At 39.3% G+C, this 12826-nt stretch overlaps 1 protein-coding gene across 1 annotated transcript in view; it reads left to right on the top strand.

The window, feature by feature from the left end:
- The window catches only part of GALNT16 (polypeptide N-acetylgalactosaminyltransferase 16), a 213218-nt gene that overhangs the window by 72782 nt on the left and 127610 nt on the right, over positions 1-12826 (top strand). The window lies entirely within an intron of this gene.

Below are 12826 nucleotides of genomic sequence, written 5' to 3'. Positions count from 1 at the left end.
AAGGGTTAAAACCATTTCACCTTTGTATTTTCTCATACTTCCTTTCACACTGTTGGCTTTTATTCTCAAAGCTACCCATTAATTAGTGATTAGAATGATCACTTAACATTTTCAAATCTTTGACGAAACAGTGGTAAAGAGCTACCTATTATTATAAGTGGCTTCCTATGGTAAGATACACGTGCAAGACAAATGGATCAAGAGAGTCACTCACAGAATACAAATACTGAGTTTGATTTATTTCATAAATAAAGTTTTAGGGATATATATATCAGGTCAGCCATCTAAATCAGTTTGACATGGTTTTGAAAGAACATTCATATACCATGCAAATAAAAAAAATAAGATTCACTTATGAAGCATTTCTGAAACTGAGACAAAGAAAGAGAAAGAAAGTTATTTCACATAACTTTTCTTTTTTTAAAAAAGAGGGGAGTTGAGAGAAGCATATACAGCGAAACATTTGCATTATCATTATCATTTATATATTCACAAGTTATCCCATGTTATAGCTTCCAAACAGGTACCAACTGTTACAAAGTGGATACCAGTATTACACTGAAAAGCTGAAATTCTATAATTGTGTAGAAAAAATATTGATGCGTGTGAAAATTGTGGTAAGTGTATGTAATATTCCAAGACTCAATTGCATCTCACATTTCAAAACTTGGCAGTCTGACTTTTGTTTGCTTGCTTGCACTTTCATATGGATTAATGAGAGTCTGCGTTTAGGCTAGAGGCACCCCATTCCTGGTCCCCAGACCCCCAACAGCCATTAAAAAATCCTTTCTCTTCAATTTTCTTTATATTATTATCATTTATTTATATTTAAAGCAAATATAAATTCAAGAAAATAATTTACTCCAGTAGCCAAAGATGCTACTGCTATTTTTCCAGGTAAATACATAAATGTGTATTTTCTCATCTTTCTTTCCTTTTGAAAAAAAATCTGCTCATTGTCTGATCTGAGTCAAAGCAATGGTTCTTGAATGATATGCTTTCTCCTTATTTCGTTGTTTAGAGATGTTCTTTAGAGAACAGTAACAAATGGGATGGGTGGGTGGGAAGAAAATGGGATGCTGAAAAAATGTAAACAGAAAGCAGTCTTTGATCCACAATTCAGAAATACAAATCACAAGAGGATGTTAGCATGTTATTAATCTTCTATGGAACTTCCTTTCTGTAGCTAGGAGAAACCACAATGAAAAGACATTAATGGGTTGTGCACTTGTAGAGGCTAAGGAACTACTCAACTGATTCCCAAGCATTAACCTTCAGACTCCTGTTAAATGTGTTTCTTTTTTTTGGTATATTCTTACCTTGCACAGATGCTGCAACTCAACTTGTACCTCTTTTGGTTTCACAGTTGTGGACTCTGCTAAGTGTATTTGTCATCACTGTAGTGTCAAGACTGTTGTTGCCTTGGGCAGCAAGATGATAAACCACGAGGGGTTTTTTTAGACTTATTGTGCTGATGTAAAGATAATATCTCCTTCCCTTTGCTATATTTTTGATTTGAAAATGCTTCTGTATTTAAGAAAGTCATAAATCACTAAGGAACTAATGTCCTGCATGTATGCTGATAGAATTCATTGGGGGGCAAATTCACAATACATGCTGACAACTCCTCCAGTTTTATTCAGAAGGAAAATTTTATTTTAAAATACTGCATGATAGGGAGAGAAAACTAGCTAAATGTGAAAAGCAGTATTTGGGGACCAAATAAAAAAAAAGAAAAGAAAAAAGAAGCTGGGCTTTCTTAGTTATCTAGCAGAAAGAATATTGATAAGCACAGATAAGCACAGATAATGAAATTGTTGTGTTGAGTCCCAATAAGCTGAATATCAAAAGCTTATGAAATCTGATGCCAGATCTATCTCAATAGGTCCATAGGTAGCAGCACCACGGAGTACTTTGATTGAGAAGGGTCGAAAAAGAAGCAAACTTGACAAGCTTGGTGATAAGCTTAGGGCAATTGTCCTTATATGCTTCATAAAGCAATCTGACACTCTCAGGGTCAAAGCAGTGATCCACTGCAGTTGAAGCTAAGATTTAAGTTGGATTCCCACTGTTGGTGCAAGGTCAACAGTTTTGCTCTAATGAAAGCACCTGTACCTTTAAATCAAATTGGATGTAGGCTCTTTAACCACCAGGTTAAATATAAGATTGCAGTTTAGATAAGCTCAGATGTAATCCCAGAATCACTGTAATGTGATTTTTTCATTCTTTTGGATGTGTTAACTCCTTTGTGCGTGGCCAGTCAGAGAGAGATTTAGACTTCTCTGTTGACAAGAGTCCAGCTGCCTCCCAGATTCTTTTTTTAGGGAAGCCTTTCAATGTTCCCACCCTCATAATTGTCACCAGATACATACATTTTATTAAATAACATTCATGTCATGTCTCTGGAATGAAGCACTTACAATTCTGAAGCAGACTCAGTGTCAAATGATCTTCAGGCCATCTCGCTTCAGAGGTTGCCCCCCAAATATCCCATTTGTATTGTTTCTTTTTGGTCTCAGGACATTGTAGCAATAAACACACACACACACACACACACACACACACATCTTAAGTGTTTTTTGAACACCCTGTGTTGACCCAAATATGGGTCTTTTTTCTTCTTTTTACCTGTATCAGCTCCCAAACTAGGCTCATCCACAGGCGGCAGTCGCAACTGCGACAATCTTTGTGTACCAAATTTGGATTTTGCCAACAAAGAATTAAAGGGAGACTGATATAGCTATTTCAAGCTTTTTTGCTCTCATCAGTCAGCCACGCCTTTCTGAGATTTGAACACACACATACACACACACATCCACACACACACACACACACACAGAGTAGCAAGCAAGACCTGTTTCTTGGCAAATCAAACAATAATCAGCACCTTGGAGAGTGCATTTCACAGGTTGTGGGCTAGGTCGGTTTTAACTAGAAGCATTGCTGCTTCAGCTGTGTGTATAGAGACTTTAACAAGGCAGGCAAAGCCAAGATCCTGTAGCTTTGGTCTTCTTGTTGCTGTGGCCATTTTGAAAGCCTCAGATTTTCTGCATAGTGGAGGCTCACAAGAAGCCCCTGGGGGATTGATCCTGCAGATCAGGCTTCACACTGCATGTTATTATGTGACAGCATTCACTCCCATAGGACCTGCACATTATAGCTGAGCTAATTTCTCACTGATTTAAGAATCTGGAATTCTAGATGACATCAGATTCCAAGTGACTATAATTTGGTTAGGTAGTATGTAAAGGATGTAACTGGTTTTCCTAGAATTACTAATTTGGAACAAATTTGCTTATCTTCTGTGTTGGTTTCATTTGAAGTATTGATATTCCCATTGGTTTAATTTAAGGGTTTAACCTGTAAGGGTATTATTAAAGGCTCTTAGTTATGCTTCATATACAGTATGTAAAGTGAAGTGTTTAGGTAAGCAAGTTATGCTTCCTTACAACCCTGTCCCATATTCAATTATCTATCTCAACTTACCAAAAACCTGAAACAATCAAAAACCTTATCCATGCCAAATGTTATGCTACTAAATGATAATAACAATGCAGAGCCAAGGTTATCATATTTGGACTGCAAAACTCCAGCTGACCACTAGATGGCAACAAATAGTCATCCCAACTTAGTGAATTGCAGATGTGTTCCTCCCTCCCAAACTGTGGGAATAGCAGAATGTTTTATTAAACATTTAAAACGATGTTAAGTCTAAAATATAAGGATGATTATTTTGTTGCAAATTTGCTGTGAAATGACAATCTAATGTGGATAAGCATTGTAACAGACTTTAAATTAGTTACATGTCTTGGGAGATGAGTTCACACATAAAGTTGAGCCAAGTTTTTAGAAGCTATAGTTTCTGAAGCTGAAGCTGAAGCTGTCTGTTATAAAATAGCAAGCCATTAGCAGACAAATTATGACTAGGTAGCTGACTGACAATTATGCTAACCATCCCTCCTCTCCATTATGCAGTAATGTTATACAGTTTGTGTATCAATTAATGGTGCAAATTGCTTAACAATTCCATGATTGTTCCAACAATTTTTTGTATTCTATTTGTATTCTTTTATTGGAAAGATAAACTATATTTGAGAAGGAAAATCCATGACTGAATCTCCTGACACTTTTAAAAAGATATTAAAACAGTCTTATTAAGGAGGGAACTTTATCAAAATCACACAACAAGCTGAGATTTGCCCATCTGGGTAGAGGAAAGGAACAGAAAGCAGGTCCTAAATAAAAAGTAAACGTAAAGGTTCCCCCACACATGCGTGCTAGTCGTTTCCGACTCTAGGGGCCGGTGCTCATCTCTGTTTCAAAGCCGAAGAGCCAGCGCTTGTCCGAGGACGTCTCCGTGGTCATGTGGGTGGCATGACTAGACGCCAAAGGCGCACGGAACGCTGTTACCTTCCCACCGTAGTGGTCCCTATTTTTCTACTTGCATTTTTACGTGCTTTCGAACTGCTAGGTTGGCAGAAACTGGGACGAGTAACAGGCGCTCACTCTGTTACGCGGCACTCGGGATTTGACCCACCAAACTGCCGACCTTCTGATCGAGAAGCTCAGCGTCCTAACCCACCGATCCACCGCGTCCCTTGCAGGTCCTAAATAGTACCTAGCAAATTATGAATACATGGAGATTGTGATTAGGACTGTACTGTAGAGGAAGTGTTCAACTGGCACATCCCATTTTCTAGAGCATCTTCAGTGTCAATTGCATCCTTGTCCTGCTGGTGCTTTTAAATTTTTAAAAAATGACAGGAGATCCAATTATAGATCTTCCCTATCATATCTAGTTTGGGACTCAGAAATCACAAATGAAATTATAAATATTGATCTTTGAAAATAATGATAAACTCTAAGATTCTGGAGGCAGAATCACAGAAAAAGCTTGAGAATGGTAAACTGATTCTTTCCTGTCTGTCACTTCCACATTTAAAAGAGATTAGTACAGAATGTTATATATAGTAGGCAGGTCTTTCATTCTAGCTGTCAGTTGTGTAGAAGACAACTTCATATCCTGGCCCATAACCTAGCTCCTCCTAGCAGCAATACTCTTCTTATCTCTGATGTTTTACAAAGTCAAGGAACATTAAGTTACCTGTCCTATTTCAATGGGCTGCTACCAGTCAATGAAGGACCCCCCCTCCAACTCTCATGTAGATATTATATTCAGTTTGGGGATTATCTGCCCTATCAGGAAGCTGCCCAAATTTATTTATTTATCAAACAAATTTATATAGTCACCCAACTCACACATAGGTGACTCTGGGGGACTTACAATATTCAAAAAATCCACCATATAAGAAAAGTAAATAAGAAAAACCACCCCACTCTGCATGGTAGCAACCAATCACATCAACCACTTGATAGGCACCATCTCCATTCATCATCCTCAAACAAAATCACATTTTTAGATCCTTTTCAAAGAGCAATAGGGTGGGGGCCAATGATGTCTTAGGGGGAATGATGTTCCATAAAGAAGGGACCATCATTGAAAAGGCACTTTTTCATGATCCCACCAGATGCATATATCTGATCAATGATACTCATGACATGCCCTGCCTTTCCATTCTAGTGGGCTAGGTGGATGAAATAGGGTTGAAGTCATCCTTTTTACAGCTTAGCCCCAATAAAGGAAACAACCAGCATCTTGAATTGTACATGGAAGCAGACTGGAAGCCAGAGCAGTTCCTGCACAAGAGATGACACATGCATAAGTCTAGGCTTTTATGTTAATTACATTAATGTTAATTTTAAATGTCAATGTTCATTTCAATGTCCAAGATCCTATACTGGGTGTTCTGTTACAAACATTCTATGAAATCAGAGACAGAGTACCCAGAAAAACGTTTCTTTGGTTGTGACACCCACATGTGTGGAATGGAACAGGAAGGAGGAAGGGGAGATAACAGGAAGGAAATAGAAATTATGGGTGATGAAGGAACTATGCAGATGCTAATAAAGAGTGTCCTCAAAATACCCTGCTCATCATACTTGGCAGCACCAAGAAGAAAAAGCCCATCACTTCTACACTTCCCAGAGCTCTTTGTCTGTTGAGTGGGGTCTTATTTTCCAGCTGGAAACTGGGTTTGAAACAATTTAGAACTATGAACAGACCAAGAGTATGTGTTCATGCCTCGTTTACCAATTACCCTATGGTTTAACATTATATGATGGTGTCTTGGGTTTCTTTTACTGAAGGAGAAATACTTGGTTCCATTTGCTTTTGTTTGCAACCAGCTAGAATAACTATGGCTGTTTTTCCATTATTTGCCTGAATAAGGTCAGAGCAAACTGTGTGTTATGAATCTGGATTGTCTGAATAAACTACAATTAAAACTAAATGCATTTCCAGTAGATACAGAAACCAACTCTTGTTAGCAAAGGACCTAATGGGTCAGGAATAGAAGAGAAGGGAGAAGGTTTGCATATACAGTATGAAACAATGGGTTTAGCATTGTATTTGAATGAGTTCAAAGCCTACTGCTTCTTCCTGCTGTGGTCAATTAATAATGTCTGTGCCATAATATCTTTAGATCACTGTATTGCTCAAAATAAATTGATGGAAGACAGTGGAAAGTGAAGAAGCTATTGAAGGCAATCGTTAAAAGGCAGGTTTTAATTTGCATTCCAGAAGCATGAGCAGACAGTGAAGGAACTTCTGACTAAGCAATATTTCTGGGACACAAGACAGGGCAAACAGAAAGATCACAGAAGAGTTCAGTCAGCTGAAATAATTGCAGATTCATAACTAGTATTGGATGGCCATCTTGTATGACCCGTGGTGGTGCAATGGTTAGAATGCAGTATTGCAAGCTAATTCTGCTGACTGCCAGAGTTTTGATTCTGACCGGTTCAAGGTTAATTCAGCCTTCCATCCTTCCAGGGTTGGTAAAATGAGGATCTAGATCAGGGGTGTCAAACTCACAACATCACGTGACATATCATGATGTATCATGACTTTTTCCCCCATTGCCGGCAATGGGGTGGGCGTGGTTTCGCTATGACGCATCCGGCCCTCAGGCTGGCAGTTTGACACCCCTGATCTAGAATGTTGGGGCAATATGCTGACTCTGTAAACCACTTAGAGAGGGCTGTAAAGCACTGTGAAGTGGTATATAAGTCTAAGCCAGGGGTCTTCAAACGTGGCCCTTTTATGACTTGTGGAATTCAACTCCCAGCACGCTGGCTGAGGAATTCTGGGAGCTGAAGCCCACAAGTCATAAAAGGGCCACATTTGAAGACCCCTGGTCTAAGCACTATTGCTATTGCTATTATGTTTTCCTGAGCATGGTGCCTTTTCCAGGGAAATTAGCCACTCAGGACCTTTTTATGAGAAGATATTCTTTTAGAAACTGAATTATTCCAGCCTCCACAACTTGTTCCTCTTGGTTGTGTTGGAGCTACAGCCCTTATCAATGCCAGACATGCCTTGAAGTAAGACCTGAACTAAAAGATAATAAGTGAAACAGGAGAAAAGCAGGCTAACAGCTAAGAGAACAAATTGATAGCCATGTTTGTCCTAGAGCCACAGTTCATAGAGTCAAAATCAAGGAGAAAGCTGAGATGATTTTTTTTTCTTGGAGATCAGATAAAAAACAAAAGTAGTAAAAAGCATACTCTGTCAGATAAAAACGCTAAAACATCTCCCAATACTTTGGAATGGAATATTTTCAGATATTGGAGAGTCAATGAGAATCAGATACAACAAATGAATTAGGATATTTTTGCTTCAAATTTCTATTAAGCCCTTTTAATTTACTTGATAGCATTTCTGTATGAATACAATTGGATAATGCTCCACAATCACATTTTTTTCCTGTTCTGTTCAATTGTATCTGATTCTCAGAGACTGTCTGGACAAGCCACTGCCCTTTTCTTGGCAAGTTTTTTCAGGAGTGATTTGTCATTGCCTCCTTCCTGGGGCTGAGAGAGAATGACTGGCCCAGGTAGCTTTGTGCCTAAAACTAGCTAGAACTCAGAATCTCCCAGTTGCTAGACTGATGCCTTAACCACTACACACTAAACTGGCCTGTGCATACCACTATGAACAAAAACCAGAAAATTAATGACTTAAAGCCTTTTCTATCATCACTGTAATGCTAACTGTACCAGGGAGATGGGCAATTAAGAATTTTGATATATAAAATAAATAACTGAGAAAAATCCAGGAAATAGCTTGTAAAAAGCCATCTCCAGACTCCTCTGTTTTCAGTCAAAAGAACTATGACCACAGGAAATTTGCTATGAAAGTCTCTATATCAGACATGTCAAACACAAGGCCCGGGGGCCGGATCTGGCCCGCAAAGTGGTTTCATGTGGCCCGCGAAGCCATTCTGGAAACAGTGAGGGAACGGCCCCCACTGCCTTGGCCCTGGCCCAGAGACCCTCCTTCTGCCAGAGACCCTCAGATGTGTCCCACTCCTGACCAGGCCCCCATAGGCACCCTTGATGCAAACGATGCAGAGCTGGCCACGCCCACCCAGTAGGCCATACGCACTCTAGCCATGCCCACCTTGGCCACACCCACCTGGCCCCCTGAGGGTAACCGCAATGCTGATGCGGCCCTCAATGAAATTGAGTTTGACACCCCTGCTCTATATAAACATTGATTGTTTAGGTGCCATCAAGTCATTTTCAACTCCTAGTGATCACTTAGATTTTTTTTTCTATGACAATCTGTCACTAACCTGCTTTACCAGGTCTCCCAATGGTGCACTCATCACCACTGTAACTGACGTCATCCATCTTGATGCTAGTCATCTTCTTTTTCTCTTACCTTCCACCTTTTCTAACATTAGAGCCTTTTCTAAAGAGCTGAATCTTCACATAATGTGATTGAAGTAAGATAATTTGAGCCTAGTTATTTGTGCCTTAAGTAAGAACTCTGGATCATTTTGTTTGGTGACGCATCAGTTTGTTTTCTTGGGTGTCCATGATATTCTGAGGAGACTTTTCCAACACCAAAGTTCAAATACTCTTCCTATCTTGCTCAATTTTCACTTCAACAGAGGGTTATCAAGAATATCATGGCTTGCATGATTCTGATCTTTGCAGGTCTAGACACATCACAGCATTTGAATTTCTTTTCCAAGTTTTTAATGGCTGCTTCACCAAATGCTGGCCTGTGGTGTATTTCTTAACTGCTTGTTCCTTTATGTTTGATGGTTGATTCTGAAAGGCAGAAGTTATATACCATTTCAATATTTTCATTGCCAGTTCTAAGGCTGGTTGTTATCGGAAGATCAATTAATTTTAAACTGAAATTCTCATCATAATTCTGTCCCTCTCATTTCGATAAATCTCATTAAAGAAGATTTTGTGAGAAGCTTGCTTAGGAGAAATATTTTCAGTTTGGAGCAGCTGCCTAAACTTGACAGTCACACAACGCTAAGGCAATATTCTTGTCTTCATTATTATTTTGATACAACAATACTTGAACAATTCTTGGGCCTTTTCTTCACTAGTCACTCATCACATCTTCTAGAATCACTCAACCATAAGAATAATGAAGATTATTAGGCTTCATACAATCTGCAGAAACAAATATATTCCATGGCAGATTTGAATATATTGCCATGCATGTGGCAGTCAATCAAACTGCCATTGTCAGATGGTTTTCCTAACCTCCCTCCCATGCATTTTTCTTTGAGACCCACGCTTTAAAAGTACAAAACTATGGAGAGTGCTTGTATAAAGATTTTGTGTATGTGTGTGGGGGGCTACATTGACAGCCTTTATCAGCTGTGAAAGGAAAATCCTTTCTACAAAAAAAAAAATATTTAATTATTTTGCCTCTGGTATTTCCAAAGATCAGGAAGGAAGGCCAGCAAATGTTTGCAGATAAAACCGTATACAGGCATTGATATGTTTGTCAACTTGTCCAATACCTTTTCTTAAAACTGACGATAATTGTTTCAGACATTTGAAAAGAAGAAAAGGCTGAAATGTCAAAAGTAAACAGTTCAATTCTAGGGTATTTCTCAAATGTAATTCTATATAAGTTCATCCATCTTAAATCGGTATCATCTTAGATATTTTTCATTTATCAGCTGTTTTTCTACTTGAAATTCTAACCTTTTCTGATAACTTATTTTTAATCAATTTGCTGCTAGTAATAGTTTTCAGAAAATGGTTTATACAGTCTTCTTCACAAAAGTGTAGTTTTCTTTCCAAGTGGTCTTTAGCTAACAACCATTCAATCAGCATCTGTTCAAAGTTACAACACTGCTGATCGAGGAGACTTACAGCTGGTAGTTGAACTTGTGACTGTCATAGTATCCCCATGGTCATGTGATGGTGATTCAGGTGCTTGGCAACTGGTTTGCAATTAAGATGGCCTCAGCATCCCATGGTCATGTGATCACCACTGGCGACCTTCACAGCTTCCAACAAGAAAAGTCAATGGGGAAGTTGCCAGGAGAGAGCAAATGGTGATCATGTGATGTCATGCTTACCAACCACACACAGGATTTGTCTAATGACTGCAACTGGAACTTCTGGAATTACAATAATTGGTTGGTGTGGTCACATGACATTGCATTTTGTGGCTGTATCACTTAGTAACAGAGTTCCCTGTCCCAATTACCATTGTTAACTTATACTACTTATATTTCCACTGCATTAAAAAGGATGAAAGCTGTGCACACTATTTACACCAGTTTTCATTTTGCATTCTCATGTATAGTTGACAGGACCTACACTAAAGTCAATTGGGCAACAGTCATTCAGAAATAAGCTTATTTTAAGTGTTTTAAAATAAAAAGGAAGACTGCAATAAAGCCAGAAGAAAAGATATGGATTTTCTATACGGTTTGTTGAATCACCATAGGATGCATTTTCCCTGGCTATTCATTAGGAAACTTTTCTTAAATCTATTTTCACTCTATGAATACGTTCTGGATAGATATTGACAACAAGGTCAACAATTACTATCTTCAACCATTTTAACAAACGTTACTCATCATTAATATGTTCTAGTGTCTCTCAGTAAATCTGTACATCCCTATATTGCATCTAACCATCTTATCCTAACAATGAGGTTCATTTCAGCATACAGGAGATGAAAGTAGTTATTGTACTGACAGAAGGATGATAATGAAGCAGTGATGAAGGAGGAGAAATGCATACTGCATCATATATCCGTGGGACTGTAAATTGTGAAGCAAACACTTCCTTTTCTTTGAACAGATTTAGTAAACTTTTGACAATTATCCTTTCAGGTCAAAGTAGTTGACCAGATAAGATGATTCTACATTAACCTTTACCAATTTAATGCTCCTCAGATGTAATGGGCCATATTTCTTAGAATTCATTCTTAGCTGAAGTTGATGTTGGTTAGGAATTTAGGAAGAAAAAGGCCATCTATGTGGCAGCACCTAGCTGACCATGACTTTTTAAAAAAACATTCAGTAGGATAGTATTTGGATGGGAACCATAAAGGCCACTGATTGGACCAGAAATTGGGAAAAAAAACACCTTCTGGGTAGGAAAAGACATACGAATTCCATATTGTTGCTAAAAGTGTCCAGAGATATAAGTTGTGTGTATCATTCAAAATATAGGTGTATACCCTAAACAAGGGCTTTTCAACCTTTTCACCCATTGTACCACTTTTAGGATACGGCAACATCCGAGTACCACCAGTCGCCTAGCAAGGTGTCAAAAACTTGATGACCAAAAAAAAAAAAGGAAAAAAGTGATGAAGTACATGTAGTCTTTGACTTACAACAGTTCACTTAGTGACTATTCAAAGTTATAATGGCACTGAAAAAAGTGCCCCCCCAAGCCACAGCCGTGCAAGACACCTGCCTGCCTGCCTGGCGGCGCTCTTCCTCCTGTACAAGGTTTTCATTGTTGTGAGCATTTATGTTGAGGATTGGCATCAGGGGTGGGGAATTTGGTTTTTATTTCCCCCCCCATCTGCTGGGTGGTTGCCGCAGGTTTTGGTCACTTCACATGACCCTGGGACACTGTGACCATCATAAATATGAATCAATTGCCAAGCATTTGAATCTAAATCACAAGACCCTGGAGATGCTGCAACATTCCAGCTGATTGATGCTTCTTCTGGGCTCAGCAGAAGCACCAGGATCAGTCCCGAGCTCCAGCTGGAGCCTGGCACTGATCCTGGCACTTTCACTGAGCCCTGACAGCCCTGAAGAAGCACCGATCAGCTGGAAAATGGCACTGATCCTGGTGCTTCTGCTGAGCCTGACAGCCCTGCAGCTCCAGCCATCTCTCGCTCAGGCTTGTGCGGTGCTGCCACTGGTTCAACTCATTCCCTTCCCCTGCTACCACTTTTCTAGGATGGTTGCGTACCACCTGTCAGGTGCCAATGTACCACAGGTGGTACCCGTACCACTGGTTGAAAAGCCCTGCCCTAAACTGAAGTCCGCAATATTTTAAATGTATTATTGTGAAGTTCAGCCCACTGAAAACCGATTTGGTTGTAGGAATTAAGGCAATGGTCTAGAAACTGAGAGACTGTAAGTTCTAGTCCTGCCTTAGGCACAAAGCTAGCTAGGTGACCTTGAGCCACTTGCTTCTCTCAGCCCCAGGAAGCAGGCAATGGCAAACCACCTCCCAAAACCTTACCAAGAAAACTGCAGGGACTTGTCCAGGCAGCCATCAGATTTCAGAACTGATTCAAAGGAACACAAAAAAGAAGGCCTACTAAAATAAAAGAATATAAGTATACAAAAGTTTTGACAAGAATAGAAGGAAGCATAGCCTTCATTTCTTCTGCATGAGCATAATCGATCAGCCAGTGATTGGGTTGGCAAAATAAATTTCTGTGCTTCATTTCCCCCCCAAAATA

Source organism: Vipera berus (genome assembly GCF_964194415.1).
Source record: "Vipera berus genome assembly, chromosome: 1".
NCBI lineage: Eukaryota > Metazoa > Chordata > Lepidosauria > Squamata > Viperidae > Vipera > Vipera berus.
This window is presented reverse-complemented; position numbering and strand designations above follow the sequence as displayed.